Raw genomic sequence first — 20,826 nt, 5'->3', positions numbered from 1 at the left:
TTGAGTTTTGTGCCATTGTTCCTCGTTCGCAAAGTGTCATCAATCATAAACAATTTTGTTCTGTCTAAATTCGTGAAACCATTAAGTATTTTAAAACATTCGATCAGTTTTCCTCGCAGGCGACGTTTCTCAAGAGAGAACATGTTAAGGGTGGAAAGCCTTTCTTCGTAGGATTTGTTGCGCAAGGAAGGGATCATTTTCGTTGCCCGATGCTGAACACCTTCTAGTTTAGCAATGTCCTTTGCATGATGGGGAGACCAAAACTGTACCGCATATTCTAAGGCTAAACTACTGTAGGGCGGAAGTATTACATCTTTATTCTTGAAAAAAAAGTTTCTTTTAATGAAGCCCAACATTCTGTTCGCTTTATTTGCTGCATCGATGCATTGATGTGAGAATTTGAGGTTTGACGCGATTTTGACCCCCAGGTCCTTAACGCATTGAACGCTTGTGAGTTTTACGCTGCGCATTTCATAATCAAACTTCTTATTTTTTGTTCCAACTTGAAGTACCTGGCACTTTCCTACGTTAAAGGGCATCTCCCATCTATCCGACCAAGCTGAAATTTTGTGCAAATCCTCTTGGAGGCTTTGCCTGTCTTCGTCAGTGAGAACCGAGTTACCAATCTTTGTGTCGTCTGCAAATTCACTAATGTGATTATTGAGTCCAACATCCACGTCGTTGATGTAAATAATGAAGAGCACTGGGCCAAGAACCGAGCCCCGAGGGACGCCACTAGTGACAGGCGCCCACTCTGAGTTAGATCCATCAATCACCACTCTTTGTTGTCTGTTGCTCAACCAATTCGCGATCCATTGGTTTACTTGACCGTCAATGCCTATTTGCTTTAATTTATAAAGTAATTTATGATGTGGGACTTTATCAAACGCTTTCTGGAAATCAAGATAGACTACGTCCAGTGATTTGGTTACGTCATAAACTGAGAAGAGGTCGTTATAAAAGGTCAATAGGTTTGACAGGCAGGATCTTTTGTTACGAAAGCCATGTTGTGAATCCCCAATTAATGAGTGGCTTTCGAGGTAACTCACAATTTTGTCTCTAATTATGCTCTCGAGTAGCTTACCTACAATTGAAGTTAGACTAATGGGTCGGTAGTTACCTGGTATTTTTTTGTCTCCTTTCTTAAAAATCGGTGTCACGTTAGCCTTTTTCCAATCCGAAGGGACGATGCCTTGTCGCAAGGACATATTGAATACGGTAGTGAGGGAGGAGAGTATTTCGCTCTTTGTTTCTTTAAGCAGTATAGGATATACTTTGTCGGGTCCTGGACTTTTATTTGTTTTAAGTGAATGGAGAGCTTTAAGGACTTCATCGGTTGTTATTTCAAAATTAGGCAATGCATGCTCGAGATTTACAATAGTACTGGTGTTGTTGGTAGCGAGAGGAAGACTGTTAGTATTAAACACCGAGGAAAAGTAATTGTTTAAGAGGTTTGCAATGTGTTGGCTGTCAGTCACTAGTGCACCGTCGCTGTTTGTTAAAGGTCCAATACCACTTTTGATCGCCTTTCTGTTGTTTATGTAACTGAAGAAAAATTTCGGATTATTTTTACAGTTGGCTGCAATATTTTCTTCATATCTACGCTTTGCCTGACCTACTAGTCTTTTTACTCGTCGCCTGGCATCATTATAAAGTCTAATTATTTTGAAGCGTGCTTTGTTTTTTCTTTAACCTGTAAAACAATTTTCACTCATTGACTGATTGTTTAATTTCGCTATTAAACCACGGTGGGCTTTTATTAGTGTTAATTCGCTTCTCACACAAGGGGACGAATGTGTTCTGCTGAGTGAGTAAGTGATTTTTAAGGCTTAGCCAGGCTTCCTCTACGTTGCCGTCATCTGATAGTTGTATTTCTGTTAGTTTTTGTCGGGTTTCTACGAAGTTAGCTCTTTTGAAATTGGGCACCTTTACTTTATTTTCAGTCACTGATGATTGAGCTTTAATGTCGACGCACACTAATTTATGATCGCAAGAACCGAGGTGTTCTCCTACCGTGACATTACTGACTAGGTTATCATGGGTCGTTATAACAAGGTCGAGTATATTATTTTGTCAAGTTGGTTCAGAAACCATTTGGTTTAGATAATTTTCTTCTAGAAATTCGATCATTCTATGTTACTTGCCTTCTGTACCTGACAGTGTTGCCCAGTCGATATGGGGGAGGTTAGAGTCTCCTAATATCAGTGAGTCATTGTTATTAAGTGACTGCCTTAAGACGCTGTACATTTCAAGGTCGTCGAGTGATTGCCCGTGAGGTCTGTAGGAGACACATATATTTAAATTGACTTTTGCAATGTTTACTCGCACTCACAAATGTTCAACGTTACTGTTTCCCGGTGTTTTGTCGGTGGGTTGCAAATAGTTTTTGACAAAAAGGGCGACGCCACCGCCTCTACGGTTTACACGATCTTTGTTGAAGAGTCTGTAGCCATCTATGTTGTATTCGGAACTTAAATCAATATTTGTGGTGTCGATAAATGTTTCGGTTATAGCAATTATGTCAAAATTTTCTGTTAGAGCAAGACATCTCAGTTCATCGAATTTGTTTTTTAGGCTACGCGCATTGAAACTAAGGATTTTTAAGTTATCAAGAAGCTTGGTAATAGAGGTGGAGGTACTTGCGAGATCACGGTTACGGGTTTGTTGCGATGCATGGCGTCTATATACACGGGCGGGGTGGAGGGACGTGGCTGAGGGTTGTTTTTTGATCGGGTGTCATGTACTGCGTCGTTGAGGAGCCTTCCGAATCTGGCTGCCCCGATGGGAGACAGGTGTAATCCGTCCCTGTGGTAGAGCTCAGTTTGTCCGTAGAAATTGTCCCATGCGTTGAAGAACTCCACGTCAAGCTCTCTGCAAAGAGTCCGTAAGCGGTTGTTTAGGCTGAAGGCCTTACTGAAGAAGTCGCTCTCCGCCCAAGTCCGTGGTAGAACTCCTGAAATCAAAATGTTAGGGAATTTAGACTTATACTGCTGGATGAGCCTACGGTACTTCTCCAGGAGTTCCTCAGACCGGGTCGTGGTGACGTCGTTCGTACCTGTGTGAATAAGAATAAGAGAGAGAGAGAGAGAGAGAGAGAGAGAGAGAGAGAGAGAGAGAGAGAGAGAGAGAGAGAGTCTTTAGTCACTCCTTTAGAAACACACACACACACACATACACACACACCTACTTGGCCAGACTTGAAGGCAGGAGGAGGAGGTCTGTCAAAGTTCCATGGTGTAGAGTCACTCCTTCTTGCCTCCTGGAACACTTGCCGATGGGTGGTGGGTCCAGCGGCTGTAATGAAGTGTTGTGTATCTTATAACAGCATGAAGGGCTTTAGTAAGGGGTATATTAATAAGATTATTATGGTTAGAGAACTGGGCAGGACATGTAGTAATGGGTTTAAACTGGATATATTCAGATTCAACAAGGACACAGGCAAGAATTGGTTTACTAACAGAGTGGTGGATGAGTGGAACAGGCCTGGTGGTGAGTGAGTGCCAATACTAACAGAGTGGTGGATGAGTGGAACAGGCCTGGCAGTCATGTGGTGAGTGAGTGCCAATACTAACAGACTGGTGGATGAGTGGAACAGGCCTGGCAGTCATGTGGTGAGTGAGTGCCAATACTAACAGACTGGTGGATGAATGGAACAGGCCTGGCAGTCATATGGCGAGTGAGTGCTAATACTAACAGAGTGGTGGATGAGTGGAATGGACAGTGATGTTGGGAGGGGTTAGTTGACAGGAGCTGCCTTGACAAGACCTACCATAGGCCTATTGCAGACTTCCTGTGCTCTCAGCTGGTGCGTGGCCAGGCAGACATGACATGGCCAGACTTGAACCACCTGGGTGTTGTGTGTGTGTGTGTGTGTGTGTGTGTGTGTGTGTGTGTGTGTGTGTGTGTGTGTGTGTGTGTTAGTTTGATTCATTTCAATGTGTTTGTTTGTTTATTAATTAACTAAATCAGCATTGGTATTCCTTCCCTTCTACCTCCATTCTTTCCTCCCCTTACCTTCCCTCTACTTTTTCTCTTCCTTTCACATTTTGGTTGTTCACTCCTTTTTTTTCCTTCCATTTCCTTTCCTTCACTTTTTGGTTGTTCCTTCTTTTCCTTCCCTTCCTTTCCTCTTCCTCTATCTCTTCTCTTTACTTTTTAGTCGTTCGCTCCTTCCCTTCCCTTCCCTTCCCATGAACAGTAGTGTCTCTGTAATCCATGACAGTAATATCAATCCCTTCAACCTTCCTGTGTGTGTAATCCATTTTATTTATCTCCATCTTGAGGCCTCTAAGAGTGGTGTATTAACCCAGCCTCTGCCAACCCACTCAATTATAACAGTAATTCACTCACCTCAACCTCCACGTTACTTGTCAACACCTTGGCGCAGCACAGTAGGCCACTGGGACACTCACACAGCGTTGGTCTCCCTGGCACCGTTCCTGAAATCAGAGAGAAGCAACAAGAATTTGAGCAAGTTGCAGGCTTCTGGGTCCACTGTGTTCCAAACAGCTTGAAGCAACACACTACATGTAACACTAGGAAACAACACACCACTGACACAGCTATGTCACAAAATAATCACAACTTGCTAATATATAAGATGCAGTAAAACCCTGGATATAACAGACCTGCTTACAACAGTTCCGGCCATAACGGACAAGGTCAGAGGGTCAGAAATCCACGGGGATCCACCAAGAATAATTTCTGGACGAACCGGTAAGTACAACTGCTAGCCAGCTTGCTCTCCTCTGCTGACCAATCCTTGGGTTACTGTAGTCTTTCCAGCCCACCCGTGAAATATTTCCCTGCTTGTGGTTCACATTCAAATGGAGAACGTATTCACACCACAAAAAATGTCACGCATCAATCCAGGACGTAAATGTAATGGGAAATTGCCAAGCGTTTGTGAGTGTCGGTGCTGACACAGCTTGTGGGGGTCGCTGGGAGCCAAGTTAGGTTTGGTTAGTTTGAATTCATTGGCTTTGGCGTGGTGGAAATAAGCAGCAAACATGGCGGGGGTTGTTTACTACCAGAAATACCTCCTGTAAGTCACTCTGCTGTTCAGTACAAGCACTGTTCAGTATATGTCACTAAATGGACTGTAGCTCTTGATCTAATCATTATTATAAGTTGATTGCATAGGATGCACTATCCAGCTCTTTCATCAGTATTTGTTTTTGTCTATGTAATTATGTACTGAGACCATCAGCAGAGTGCGGCTTCCCCTCATCATGGGGACTGTGGGGTTGGGAAGCCCACCAGGGGAGTAAACCAGGTGAGCATGCACACCTGGGGGAATACACAGCAGGAAAAAAATTGCTTGATTTTGTTCTATCTTGTCCACTTTTGTTCTTTGTGAGCACTGAGTGAAATGTAGAAACAGTAAGCAAGCTGAACCTGTTTTGTGGCTGCAGCAGCACGGCAGGCATTGAAAGTCATCAATCCTTTATGTGATAAAAAAGAGTTAGCAGGTTATTTCACAACACAAACTAACTAACGGTTTGGTCTTCCAGTGGTGCACTTGTAAAATTTTATCCATATCCGTAACAATACGGCCCACTGCCAACCTGGCAGCCTCAGTGCCTCGCCAAGTGTGCTGTGCAGCTATACAGACAATGTGCTGACAACACACACAGTAATATAAACTATATGCTTACATTTATTAGGTTCGCCGGTAATATTATAAGTATTTTAAAATAACCGCCACTCATAACGGACTCTCGGCAATAATGAACCAAGTTCCCCCCAATTAGTCCGTCTCATCGAGGGTTTACTGTGCTGCCAGACAGTCTCCTTGATAGTGTCAGTCATACCTCGGTTTATGAGCTTAAATCCTTCTGGAATTTTGATTGCAAACCATATAAAATGAATGCACATTGTAGTAGTGTTGTAAACACAAAGATTTCACACAGGGGCACCAACACAACCAGGCGCTGCCTCTGTGAGTCTACCACAACGCAGTGTGAGCGCCCTCACCTTGCAGCAAACAAAGGCTTGTGTCCTCAACATGTACAGACAGGGTGCTCCTACACCGTCACCAATCATAAACCAAGGCATTTTTAGTGATTTTTTTTGCTTGTGAATCAAAACACTGGTAAAGTAAGGCACTCGTAAACCCAGGCATTACTGTAGCGACACTGAAAACAAACAAAAGTCTCCACAGGTCAGCGTGACGTGGTACTTACAAGTCTGGTTCCATTGGAGCAGTGTCAGTGTTACAGGTCCCCAACCTGCTGTGGCGGCCAGAGGACTGCTTCACTCATGTCTGCCATCCACTGATGACCTGTAACAAGGCACAAATTAAACTTAACTTGCCAGGAATATTTGTCAAGAGCAATTTAAAAAAAACATACCAATAGCTAACAAATATATGAATGAATAAAAAAAATTGTTTTGTCACCAGAATTTGAGGAAAGATAGGGAGAGAAAGGGAAGAATGAGATAGGGAGAGAACATTGGAGGAAATAAATAGGGAGAGAAAGGGAGGAGTGAGATAGGGAGAGAACATTGGAGGAGTGAGATAGGGAGAGAAAGGGAAGAATGAGATAGGGAGAGAACATTGGAGGAAAGAGGGAGAGAAAGAATTGGAGATAAATTTTAAAGACATCAAAATCTAACATAAAGATGGTGCCTGATTACTTCTGGACAAACTATAATGTTGATGTTATTATGGAGACACTGTTTTGTTCAGGAAATCACACGATAATCAACTTCCGCTTCATCCGTAGTACCAAACTGCAAATTTCCGTCACCCACGCCAAATGCCGGATAAATTTAAACCAACCCAACCCCCCTTCTGTTTTCCTGAATTCCCTTGTTGCTGCACTGCATTCAGGGACCAAAACAGAATTCATATTGTAGGTATTAACTTGGCTGGCTGCCCTTGCTTCAATATTATAAAAAAAAAGAATTAAAGAAATCACAGGCCGGGGCCAGCCAAAAATTTAGCAGGCAGAGTATGGGGCCACCTAGTCCTCATTAAAATTAACAATATATAGTAATAATTAACATAGAGCCATCACCTTCAGGCAAACTCCAGAAGTACACCCACCAGTAACAACAGAGCAGTGCCACAGCCTGACCTAACTGACCAGTAAATGTTTAATGGTAAAAAGTGCTCAAAATAACGGAAAAGGTCAATAAAAAAGACCAATCAATCTAAGCTAACCACATCTGAATTCTGGAATAACACGCACGTAGTTAAGGAGGATAAATGTCAAGATTCTTGGGCTAGCCTTTCTTCAATAATGAACTGGTGGAGTGGACATGGCAGGTGCTAACCACATTCATTGTCTCATAGCTCAACTAAAAATGAGTCCACTATAGTCTATCGATTCTAACTTGAGCACGACGCAGGGATTCCCCACCAGACCACGCTGGTGCCACGTCACTCTCCTCAGAGAGGGTCGCTACCTCTCTCTCTTTTGCATGGCTGTGCGAGAGTGAGATCTGCTTGAATTGTCCATGGCGGCGTAACGCTGAATGGTGCAGCCTGTTGCCAAGGTCTGTCATGGTAACTCTGAGAAGCTGTCAAGGGAAACATGCACCTCTTGAAGGCTGGGCCAGAGGGAGGTTTTTATGTTAGGGTTTTTTAAAACTTCTCATATATAAAAATATATATATATATATATATATATATATATATATATATATATATATATATATATATAATAAATAAATATATACTTCATATTTATACGAATACATACTCTTAAATACTGATAATTTCAATACAAATATGAATACTTCACAAGAGTATTCGTGAATGCATTCTTGAATACTTTTTGTTGAAGATAAATTTTTTCATGTAGGTAGGTTGGCAATGAGCCTAGTATGGTGCAAGAGCACGTCAATCAGCGGACCGGACGAAAGTGCAGCAGAAGATCCCTCCCCACAAGAGCCCCAGCAGGTGGAGGCAGGAACCTGCTGGCCGCCAGTCTGTCCCATGAAGGGCCACGAATCTTTAACAGCCTGCCTAAGGAAGTCCCAAACCTAACAGGTTGCCCGGTAAACAGGTTAAAGAATGGGCTAGACAAGCTGCTACAAACAGTCCCAGTGCCGGGCTACACCTCAAGATGTAGGACTACCAACACCATACCGGACCAAATCGCCCTGTTGAGCAGGACCGGGAGCAGCAGCAGCCACGACTGTGAGGCCTCTAAACAACACAACCAAGTAAGTAAGCAAGCAAGATGGAGGCGTGGAGTGCAGTGGAGGGGTGTGGGTGTGTGCGAGGTCATGCATGGGCGGGGTTTGGAGGGCAGGATCTACTTCAGGGGCAGTGATGGGCCAGCAGCCTGGAGGGCACGTCACCAGTGGGAGGGAAAGGGCGCTGGGTGGCGGGGTCCCGTGGGCGGCGTCCAGCGCGAGTGTCAGGCTTGGTTTGTTTACGTTTGGCTGCTGCTGCTGATGATGATGGCTGCCCTTTGCAACGGCGCCTCCTGTCATTGTTACGCACCTATATAGCTGTCTTCTCTTATTAATAAAGTGATTCTTCTCTGATTTTCCAACACTCGCACACTGTGTTTTGCTTCCCTTCCATTTTTGTTGTGCTTGTCAAAAGGGAAGTGTTATGATAAGTGCGTCAGTCCGTGTCGGGCACCACAATAACTTAATTACTGTTCAGCCTCGCATGATTTGCACGACGAAAATTACAAAACTGAAAATGACTGTAAGGAAAATACATTTATCTATCCTTCTAACAAGTAGATAGAGAGAGAGAGAGAGAGAGAGAGAGAGAGAGAGAGAGACATGATGGGTTCATAAAACTGTGTGTAGAGTGCTGCGATGTCAAGCTGTCAACTGGCGGAGGGGTGTTTGTAGCGCGTGACAGGAAGAAGAGGCATATACGAGATTGGGATGGCTCTGGCAGAGAGAGAGAGAGCGCAAAAGTCATAAGTGTGCCTTCTCTCCTTCTTGCCTCTAATATTTACTTGATTTTAGGTGTAAGGTGCAGTCAAAGTGATTGGAGCACTATATACTGTAGAGGTACCAAGTGAACTTGTCTGGTGACAGTGGTGAGTATGTAATGATTCTGTATTATGGCGGGGAGAGTGGCAGGCGACGCGTATGGCACCTGTGAGGTTGACCTATGCCGCTATATTACCACCTTTAATGACCGTTTTGTGCTTGACAGTGTAGAGTGGCCGAGTAACTACTGTATGTTCAGCACCTGAACAATGGAGCTGCTGAGTTGAATAAGAGCAGGTGATCCATTTTGAGAAACATTGATTGACGACGTAGGCTCACGTGGCCGTAGCCTAGTCATGTTATCCGTATAATATTTTCTGACCACAAATTCCAAATTTCTGAAAATTATAATTGATAGACTTCACTCTCCTGCCCTGCAGGAGAGTGAAAAATTACATCAGACACCGAAAAAAAAAAATCTTGCCTGAGCATCCCGTCCACCTCCGCGTAGTAAAGCCCAAGGAACCTTAGGGGAAGAATTTTTTTAAAGTTTGGAGGACAGCGTCCAGACCTATCTAGCGGCGGCCGGCTTCGCTCCCCAGCTCTCTAGCTTTTTAAGGGTATCTTAAATATATTTTAAGTTTTCTCAATTCATGGGTATTTCGAATATTTTAGTTATCCTAATATTTTTTTGGGGGTGGGCCCGGGCCATCTAGCTCCCCACCCCCGTATCCGCGCCTGCATGTGCCTACAGACGACGACACATTCCGTATTATAGTTGCGGCACATTACAAGCGTGTCAGTTATGTACCGACTATCCGCATACGCTCGAGATTTTCTGGGGGGTCGGAGATTTTTTTGGGGGCCCGGGCCTCCTGGGCACCCCCCTGGATCCGCCCCTGCCTTATGGTATAAAGCCACAAAGAATAACCTTACTTAGTTGTATAGAAAGTATTATTAGTAAGTAAGCATATATGAATTTTCTGAGTCAAGACCTACAGGTTTTATTAGGATAAGTTTAGGGTATCTTCAAACCCATGATAGCCAGCACCCTATGGTATAAATCAGCAAAAAGTGGCCTCATTTTGTTGTACAGGAAGTCTCACTAGTAAGAAAGCATAAATTAATTTTCTGAGTCAAGAGCTACAGGTTTTGTTAGGTTAAGTTTAGAGTATTTTCAAACCCATGACAGCCAGTGCCCTATGGTATAAATCAACAAAAAGTGGCCTCACTTTGTTGTATAGGAAGTCTCATTAGTAAGGAAGAATATATGAATTATGAGTTAAGACCTATTGTGGTTTTGTTATGTTTGGTTTGGATTTTTTTTATTTGAATCAGATATTTTTCACAAACAGGACCAGTGCCTTGCTCAGTCCCTAATCACCTGACAGACAGACGGCTCACACCTCTTACCGTCCACAGGTGAGGTGCCGGCCAGCAGCGGACAGTGACAGTGCCAGGAGCTCAGGAACCAAGACCTTACCAGCAGCAGCAGAGGCAGGATGACCCAGGACTCACTTTGCCCAGGACCAAGCATAGTAGTAGTAGTGATAGCTGTTGTAGTAGTAGTAGTAGAAGTAGTAGTAGTTGTAGTAGTAGTAGTAGTAGTAGTGGTTGTAGTAGTTGTAGTAGTGTGCATGATTCTTACCATCTAAAATTCCATCCTCCCTTCATGTCTTCCCTTGTGTCTCCTCTCTGTCATCATCCTCCTGCTCTTCATCCTCTCTCCATACTTTCTTCTCTCCTTTGATCATGTTTTTCCTTCTCTCTAATATTCTTCCCTCATGTCTCCTCTTTGTTATACAATTTACTCCTCATTTTATACTTTTTTGTTCTTATTCCTCCTTCCTAATATTCATCTTTCTCTTTCCTCCTCCTTCCATAACCTTCTCTTCTGAGATTCTTCCCTCACTTCTCTGCTTTCTATAATATTGTTTTCTCCTCCTTTTATACAGTTTTTTTTTCTAATTCCTCCTTCCTTATATTTATCCCTTTCTCTCTTCTCCTCATCCTCTTCCATTTATAATCTTCCCTCCTCTCTCTTCTTACTGTTCATTTCCCATTTCTCCTCTTCCTCCTTCCTCCTTCCTCTTCCTGGTTTCCTCGTCCTGTCTAATATTCTTCCATCATTTTCTCCTTCTCCCCATTTCTTACTCTGCCTTCCTTCCTCCATTTCTCTTCCTTCTCATATTCCTTCTTTTCTATATTTCCCATCTTAGCTTCCTTCCCTTCCCCTATCCTCCTCCTCTTTCCTTCTCCTCTTCCTAGTCTTCTTTCCTTCTCCTACTCCTCTTCCTTCTTTCTCCTCCTCCTCCATCTCTTATGATTTTAATCTCTCTCTCTCTCTCTCTCTCTCTCTCTCTCTCTCTCTCTCTTTATATATACAGATTACAAGATTATATTACAGAGTTCAATGTAGTGCACATTATGTAATGACACGACTTGCCTGATGGGCGAGCCTCCCTTAACCCACTTAGCCAGTGGGGTACCTCTTTGGTCGACTGGTAAAGGAGTGGCTCTCCCGTTACGCTGGTCGCGGGTTCGATCCCCGGCGCCGGCAAACCTTTCCTTGTCTGGATTAATTTCTCGTGTGTTTCGTTACACGCAGTGGCCGTGTGGGAGTGTTGTAATGAGAAAAATTCTGGCATTTCAATTACACACAGTTACAGTGTTTTCAGGCCAAAGGAAATATGTTTAGTGTTCCCTATCTGAAGGCCCAACTCTGATGCCTGGGCATTTCATGACGGCAGCCATGCGTTCACCAGCTCCTTGAAGCGCTGCACAGTCATGTTCTCCAGGCATTGCTGCGAGGCAAGCAGTCCATTCCACCAGGTTACGTAGGTGTTGATGAACTGCCTCTGGTGATGCCACGTTCTGCAGCGGGGCTGTAGCAGCTCTGCGGGAACTCAGGAGGCTGACCTGGGGCCGTATTAATAAAGGGTCCTAGGAGTCCTTATAGAGTGAATGCTAGAAGCTGTTTTCCTTCTAGCATTAGGTTTTAACTTTACTGCTAGCAGCTGGATCTTCCCTTCACGTAAAAGCGCGAGTGGCATTACTTTCGCCATGTCTTGGTCTTGGTCTTGGCACGCTGAAAATCCAAAAGCTTAGTTGTTTATGGTTATAGCCTCTTAACGAAGCCTATACGACAAAGATTTAGGGTTTTATGGCATTAATAAACTTATTTACAAGCATATTAGCTTGATTGTTTAGGATCATATGTATTATCCTTGCTTGTCGACAAGTTACCGACATCAACAAACCCGGCGCGCCAAAATTAACATTCATCGCCCCTCACGATGGACGCTTCTGGCTCTGCTGCTTCGGCTGTGAAAAGACGCCTACGAGGGGATATGATTCAAGTCTTCAAGTATCTGAAAAAAATCAATAACGTCGATTACTCCAAATTCTTTGAATTGCAAACCAACTCAAGAACTAGAAATAACGGTTTACCCATTCAGTCTAGTCGATGTAACACAGACATCGGAAGGAGTTTCTTTTCAAACCGAGTCATCCGTCACTGGAACAATCTTCCTTCAGAAGTAGTAAATGCGAATACTATCAACTCCTTCAAATATAGAATCGACCGTCACTTCGCTGCGTCGGGAGTAAACTGAATATTGAGGTGCTTTCATCTGCTCCTCAATATCGAGGTTCTTTCATCTGCTCCTCAATGTCGAGGTGCTTGCATCTGCTCCCCAGGCCCCAAGTGGCTGTCGAGCAGATTAAATCACCAAAGCGGGCAACCTCGTAATGAGCCAATAGGCTTTCTGTTGCCTGCATTTCCATGTTTCCTTCAAAAGGAAGCCAAACTGGGGAGCAGAAGAATCGATGGCTCTTGTGAGCAGTGTGGAGGACCATCGAGAGGTGATTAAGGGGAAGTACGGCCCCAGCATCACCTCTGCGACGAAGAAGAGGGCATGGGGGGGAGGTGGCTGAATCCATCAACTCTGCGTTTGGGTCAACTAGGACGGCAGAGGACTGCGAGCGGCGTTGGTACGCCATTCAGAGCAAGCCTGCATGCCTCCCCCCCTCCCGCGGCCCCGCTGCACTCGACTTTCTACTCATGCTCATCCCTATACTGTCCAAACCCCTTATGCAAGAGTTAACCAGCATCTTCACTCTTTCATCCCTCACGCTGGTAAACTCTGGAACAATCTTCCTTCATCTATATTTCCTCCTGCCTACGACTTGAACTCTTTCAAGAGGAGGGTATCAGGACACCTCTCCTCCCGAAACTGACTTATCTTTCGGCCACTTCTTTGGATTCTTTTTAGGAGCAGCGAGTAGCGGGCTTTTTTTTTTATTAATGTTTACTTTTTTGTGCCCTTGAGCTGTCTCCTTTGCTGTAAAAAAAAAAAAAAAAAAAGTCCCGAAGGAAAATATCAGAAATCAAGAAACATCAGAGAGAGACTGGTACGTGAATGTTGTGTTCTACTATCTAATAATTTGCTTTCTCTACTCTATTCATGTCTTTCAGCAGAGTTTATAGGGCAGTTGAAGGAAGATTTAGGTGGATAGAGGTTGGAGGTGAAGTGAGGTATTAAGAATAACTAGGGGGAGATTCAATTATTGGAGAATATAGGAAAAATTTGACTGAAGGCATGTCATCTGTGCCTGCGCTGAACAGTCACAGCTTAGTATGAGTTATATAATGCAAATATAACTGCTTTAGTAACCTTTTCCAGTAACTCCATTTCTTCTGCTAATAAGCTTGTTACATTATAGCTAGTTGACATTTTTTTGTTTTACTTTCTAGGGGGTGGGCCAGGCATCCCTGCAGCTTCTCCCCTGACAGGCAAAGTGTGGGACATCCTCGGGGAGGATAATCCCACACTAACTGGAGATGAAAAGTCTGGCATAGACTTGTGCCAGGCAACTTACTCTCCACAAATCTTTCTGTAAATATTGTGTCTTAACTCCATTAATTTAACCTGGTAGCAGCGATGGGGCAGATTTGTGGCTTTACCGTGTACCAGCGACGGGCCAAATTTTTGCCATGATATAAACCCCCTAAAATAGATGATGCATAAACTGATCACAAATGCGTTGATATATGTTCTGAAATGGTTTGCGTGAGTGATGATTTTTTTTTCATTTTTCTCGCTGAGAGGGACCATTAAGAAACATGATCCCTGCTGCTACCGGGTTAATTATTATATATTGTGTATGTTACTGTCTTAGAAATCAAATTTGAAACAGTACTACATCCCTATTTAACCCGGTAGCAGCGGGGATCATGTTTCTTAATGGCCCTCTAAGCGAGAAAAATGAGAAAAATTCATCACTCACACAAACCATTTCATAACATATATCAAAGCATTTGTGAACAGTTTATGCATCATCTATTTTGGGGGGTTTAAATCATGGCACATAATTATTTGGCCCGTCGCTACTGCATGGTAAAGCCATAAATTTGGCCCGTCGCTGCTACCGGGTTAAGCCTCGTCGTTGCTATGGTAATGGCGTCTCACTGGCAGGAAAATGGCGTCCGCTGCTCTCTCTCTATAGTCTGTTCGGAGCATGAAGGCGGTTGAAGGCGTGGCAGATTCCAGAATTCCCTTGAGTGCAGCTCTGCCAGTTCGACCGCCAATTATCAGCTTAGCACTCTCTCTATCCACCCACAACCCACCTGTTTATCTCTCTCTCTCTCCCTCTCGACCCGGGGGAGGGACCTAGGGGGACACACCGACCACCACCACCACCACCACTACCAACACCACAACGTGGCAACATGGGAAAAAATCGTTGCACATGTCATAAATTTATACAAATCCTTGTTATAATCCTAAACATCGACACTCATTGTACTGTGTAGCTTCCTTTACTATACACAGAATATATTATAAAATATCGCTTTCAAATAGCACATGGATGGGAAATAAGAGAGAGACGCATGTACGAAGGCTGATTTGGCAGCATGGGTAGAGGTAAACGACGATACCAGCTCCACCTTGAACCGCCTTCTTGCTCTGAACAGACTATAGCAGTTCTGGCAGCAAAATGGCGTCCGCTGATCTTCTTGACAACGTTTAAACATCCATCACTAGCTGTTCTGGCCGACGAGGTCCTTGCAACAGAGGATGAAAAGGAAGCTGCAGTGGTTATTGTGGCACAGAGAGGTGATATTCAACGGAAGCACTTATATGTGTTTGTTTTGGGCCGCCATATTAGCTGATGACGTCATCACAGCACGGAGGCGCTCCACCCCTCCAAACTGAGCTGCAGCGAGCAGTCCGGATGGGAATCCGGGCTGCGGTGTTTGAGAGCACACAGATCGGTCCGTGCACCCCGAGTCGCTCTCTCAAACGCAGCCCAAGGGTATTTTAGCCAGTATATAAGCCGAGTGGCTTAAAATTACTCAATCAAAGGGCAAAAAATGCCTACCGGTGCAGTAGGGATAGAACGTAAAAAAAAAAAAAAATAATAAATAAATAAAATAAAAATTCCTGAAAGTGTCCGACTTATCCGATATCCGGCTTATTCGGGTCTGACTTAAGCGGGGTTTACTGTATATATAAATGAAATGCCAGAGAGGGTAAACAGTTACATGAACTAGTTTGCAGACAATGCGAAACTGCTGAGACATATAAGAAACAGTAAAGACTGTGAAATTCTGCAAGATGACCTGAACAAGATTTGGGAATGGAGTATGAAATGGGAGATGGAGTTCAGTGTGAAAAAATGTCATGTAATTGTAATGGGAAAGAGTGAAGGGAGACCACAGTGGGCATATAGAATGGGAGACGGAGAAATATTAAAGAAAGTTCAAAAAGAGAGAGATCTGGGAGTGACAATACAGGATAATCAACAGCCTGAGAGTCATGTTAATAGGATATTCGGTGATACGTATAGAATGGTAAGAAATATAGGATTGGCATTCCACTACATGGATAAGGATATGATGAAAAAGTTTATAACCACTATGATTAGACCAAAATTGGAATATGCGGAAGCGGTGTGGTCTCCCCATAAGAAGAAACACACAAAAAAAAAAACTAGAAAGAATACAAAGGATGGCAACAAAATGGTTCCATGAAGAAAGGTTAAAGGAAATGGACCTACCAACACTGGAAGAAAGAAGAGAAAGGGGAGACCTAATATAAATTAATAAATTATTGATCAAAATGAAAGAGGTAGATAATGAGGAGTTATTACTAATATAAGGAATAAACACCAGCGACACTGTAAAAAAATGAGGAAGGGAAGATGCTTGAGACATAAAGAAATATAGTTTCCCGCGAAGAAATATAGAGGTCTGGAACAGACTAGTTAAGGATGTAGTATCGGTGAAGAATGTGCAAAACTTTAAGGAAAAGTTGGACAAATACAGATACGGAAACGGGACCACACGAGCGTAAAACTACAACTAGTAAAGCCCTGTAAAACTACAACTAGGTAAATACACACACAGCAGAAACGTCCCATGTTCTATGAAGGAAAAGAGAGAGGGAGGGACGGGTACCAAGGAAGGGAGGTAATGTACGTGTACCTAAATATAATATAAATATAGGTAATATACTAGTATAAATGAGTTTAATCAGCCATGGGGGGTAGGTAACAGTAGGAGAAGGTAATAAAGGATACAATAGGCGAAAAACTTTGGACAGCACTGGTTTAGACACCGCAGTGATAGGTAGAGCAGTGTGTGAAAGGAATTTGGGAGTGTTAGTGAACTCTGACCTAAAACTAATGAAGCAATGTATCAGTGTGAGGAATAGGGCTAACAGGGTATTAGGCTTTATTAACAGGAAGGTAACCAAAAAAGTGCAGAGGTCATCCCCAGACTCTATTTAGTGTTAGTTAGGCCACACTGACGTAGATTATGCTGTCCAGTTTAGGTGCCCACAATACAGAATGGACATCAACTTGCTAGAATCAGTTCAGAGGAGGATGACCAAGATGATTCAGGGGCTTAGGAACCTCCCATATCAAGATAGGCTGAAACATCTCAACTTACATTCTCTAGAAAGACGAAGAGTGCGGGGAGATCTGATAGAAGAATTCAAATGGGTCAAAGGTTACAACAGTAAAGTACTGAGAATTAGCCAGCAGGATAGAACATGCAGTAATGGATTTAAATTAGAAAAGTATAGATTTAGGAGGGAAATAGGCAGGCATTGGTTTAGTAATATGGCGGTGGGGGAATGGAATAGACTCAGCAATGACAGTGAGTGCAGGGACGATAGCTTGTTTTAAGAGTAGACTTGATAGCTACATGGACGAGGATGACAGGTGGTAGTGGGGGGGAATCTGGAGCTGCCCTGTGTAGGCCATTAGGCCTCTTGCAGTCTCCCTATGTTCTTATGTTGACCCACACCCACCACTGCCCCACCCCACCCGTTATCACTGACCAGCGTAGTGGACCCATCCCCGTTTTATTCCGCGCTGCGTATTTCTGCCGGCCCACACCGCATGCTGAATGTTTATACTAACCTAATCTAACTTAACCTTCCTAATGGCTGGGCTTTGCCCTCCTAAACTCCCTTAACAGGTGGGCTTTGCCCCCCCCTTGACCCCGCCATTCTATTTGCCAAGTCCGTTACTGCACTGCATTCTGAAACCAAAAAAAGAATCAATTATGAAAATATTAACTTCGCATGAAGTGGCTTACCCTTCTTCGGTCAATAACACTGTAGTAAATTCCTGAGTGGCCCAAACAGGAATTTACTACAAGATTTTCATTTGGACACTGCCATGTCACTGAGACACAGTGCAGAACAGTATAGACTCTATGAGCCCGGAGTCAACCTGGAACTGGGTTTCAGAGCATTTGAGAAGAGTGCCCCGCAGCTCTTTAATGAATTACCCGGGGATTTTAAGAGTAGTGGCAGTCTGGTGATCTTCAAGAAAGTGCTAAAGACTCACTTATTCACTAAATCCTGCGACTTTACAAAGATGTGGATTGAGGACAACTTTTGGTGCTAATATTACTGTTACAATGTTGGCGGCCCTGTGGAGCGCTGCTACGGCGGCAGACCGGGACTGAAACCTCATCAACGGTAATCAACGGAAACGATGATCAACATTAGCCGGTTAAGATTCGTTTTAGTACCGTGCCAGTATTTCATTACCTAGCTCTTCATATATTTTTTCTACAAACGTTCAACAATCATTGAAACGCTTTCAAAATCAAATTCAAGGACTCTTTATTGTTAAAAATAGGGGATGATATTCATGAAAGCGCAGCCTCCTCTGGCGGCGGTGCAGCCGGCGTTGTGAGAAATACCTCCTCGCAGAAATAAGTCGCATACACATGTGTGTGTGTGTGGTGTGTGGGGAGGGGGGGGGGGGTCGAGGGGGGCGAAGTCCCCCCGTTAGCAGATCGTAAAGTTCGGTTGGAGTAGTTTAAATATGCTCCCCCACCCTAAACCCTCTGCGAGCTATTTTGCGAGTGCGGCAGCGGCACCATCGCCTTGGCCGCCGCCAGAGGAGGCTACGCTTTCGTGAATATTATCTCGTATTTTCAACAATAAATAGTCTTTGAATTGGATTTTGAAAGCGTTTCCATGATTGTTGAACGTTTGTAGAAAATATATATGAAGAACTAGTGAAGTTTCATAAGGTAGGTAATGAAATACTAGCACGGTACTACAACGAATCTTTACCTATTAGCCAAAGAATCGAGAGGAGGTCCTACACAGAACACTGAGGTTTCTCAGGAGGAATTTACATAACTGCACACCTGACATTAAACACAGCTTATGACACACTTGTGAGACTAACACTTGAATACTGCTCCACGGTGTGGGATCCTCACACACACAGAAACATTGATAGGTTAGAACAAATCAACAACAAGGCGGCTAGGTTCATTACAAACAACTACACTCCAACGCCTGGAATCACAACACAGATCAAACAACGGATAAACATGGAACCTCTTCACATACACAGACAAGCACACAGACTTACACTTATGTACAAGATCACAAACATTCACATTGACATTGACCTACAAACATACCTACACAACACAAACAGTCAACGTATTCGTAATACATCCATCCATAAGTACCAAACACATCACACTAACACTGACGCATACAAGCACTCATACTTTCCACGCACCATACGTGACTGGAACAGCCTCCCTCAATAAATTTTAGAATGCGGTACAACAGACTCATTCAGAAAACAAATACATACTCACTTGTCACCACAACACACCAACACTAACAATTACACTTGATTCACTTCCCTCCTCTGCACACTTGGCTCCCCTGTCCCCCCAACAGCCAACACAAATATGTGTGTTATGCACCTCTACAGGTGCCCTGCGTATTAAGATCCAGATCCAGATCCTACAAAATGATGCAGGTTAAAAGAGGTCAAACTGAAATGCCCGAATTTTCTCATTTACTACACTCCCACACGACCACAGCGTGTAACGAAACACATGAGGAATTAATCCATACAAGGAGAGGTTTGCTGGCGCCGGGGATCGAATTAGCGACCAGCGAGACGGGAGAGCCACTCCTTAACCAGTCGGCCAAAGAGGTACGCCCCTCGCAGAGTGAGTTATGGGAGACTCGCCCATCAGGCAAGTCGCTGCACTACAAAACTAAATCAACACACGTACCAAGTACCTGACACAACACCTGAACAAACTTGTACCTGAGCCACACTTACCTGTGCCCAGGCTGTTGGCTACCAGTAGAGGGGCACTAGGGCGCGCTTCTTCAGTGCCTCGGGGGGCTGGGACCACGGCCTCTAAAACTTCTCACTTCTTCTTTTAGTGCTTGTTTGGGTCTGATCTTCGTGGTGAGTGTTACGGGGCAGGCTGTTGTTGTCGAGGGGTCTTCAGAGTGTGTGAGGGCCAGCACCTCCTCGACTCCTCGCCCCGTCTTCTTCACGTCACGTTGAGCGAGCCAATGTTTTGATGACGTCACGCCACAGTCACGTGTTAGAGTGCGCGCCGAGATCTTGCAGGTGCCGCCATCGAAGCTGGGGCGGCGGCCATCTTACTGTACCCGATTCATCCAAAAACTGACGGCTTCACACACCTCACTCCCACCCCGTTTCCTGACACCACCATTCATTATTAAGAAAACGGAAGTCGCCATCGTCTTCCTGAGAAAATTCTGCATCATGTTATCAAGAATTTGTAACAATAATATTAAAACAAATAGACGAAAATGGGGGCGAAAGAAAGTAGCACATGAACAACTCTTATACACTTATTTACCTTCGGTTCCGTAGGACTCAGATATTTTTTGTTGCATCACAGTATAGTTTATGAATATATGTACGTGCATGCTTTTCTGTGCTCTCTTCAGACTGCTCCTGCCAAGGTCTCTCTCTCTCTCTCTCTCTCTCTCTCTCTCTCTCTCTCTCTCTCTCTCTCTCTCTCTGTAAAGTGCAAACTGCAAACTCGCCAATGTGGTGTTTATCTTCTTATTGCAGAATTCAATTCACATATCCTTATTTCCTCTCTGTCAGCTCCTCTGCACCCTTTGACACTGTGAAACACCAGAATTTACTATTTACTACACTCCAACACGACAACCGCGTTCAACGAAACACACGATAATAAATTAATCCAGACAAAGAAAGGTTTTGCCGGCGGCGGGGATCGAACCCGCGATTAGCGAGGCGGGAGAGCCACTCCTTAACCAGTCGGCCAAAGAGGTAGCCCCCCTAACAGAGTACGCGAGTTATGGGAGCTAGGCTCGCCCATCAGGCTAGTCACTGCACTACAACTGCAAGTATGCCCTGGCCATTGTTTGCAGCGGCGAGTGGACACCATGGATCAAGTGTCACGTCATGTCTGCCTGCTCGCCCAGCTTTTTATGCTCCCCCCTTCTTCCTCTCTTAGACGTTTTGGTGAAACTTTCACTTTCACCGTTGCCCTAAACATTTCAAAAGCATTCGACAAGGTCTGGCACTTAAGTCTTTGCTTTCTAAACTTCTCTCCTT

General features: G+C 44.0%; 1 long non-coding RNA gene across 7 annotated transcripts in view; it reads right to left on the bottom strand.

The window, feature by feature from the left end:
- The window catches only part of LOC127008100 (uncharacterized), a 38,997-nt gene that overhangs the window by 11,767 nt on the left and 6,404 nt on the right, over positions 1-20,826 (bottom strand). For 6 of the 7 annotated variants that reach the window (XR_007760797.1, XR_007760802.1, XR_007760807.1 and 3 more), the window contains exons 5-7: positions 6,186-6,283; positions 4,351-4,439; positions 3,188-3,294 (exon numbers count right to left, since the gene is read on the bottom strand). This is a non-coding gene — a long non-coding RNA (uncharacterized LOC127008100). Of the gene's footprint in view, positions 1-3,187; positions 3,295-4,350; positions 4,440-6,185; positions 6,284-8,271; positions 8,410-20,826 lie in introns of those variants that run through there. The other variant, XR_007760796.1, reaches the window with a different exon arrangement.

The sequence above is a fragment of the Eriocheir sinensis genome, chromosome 4 (assembly GCF_024679095.1).
Source record: "Eriocheir sinensis breed Jianghai 21 chromosome 4, ASM2467909v1, whole genome shotgun sequence".
Classification (NCBI taxonomy): Eukaryota; Metazoa; Arthropoda; class Malacostraca; order Decapoda; family Varunidae; genus Eriocheir; species Eriocheir sinensis.
This window is presented reverse-complemented; position numbering and strand designations above follow the sequence as displayed.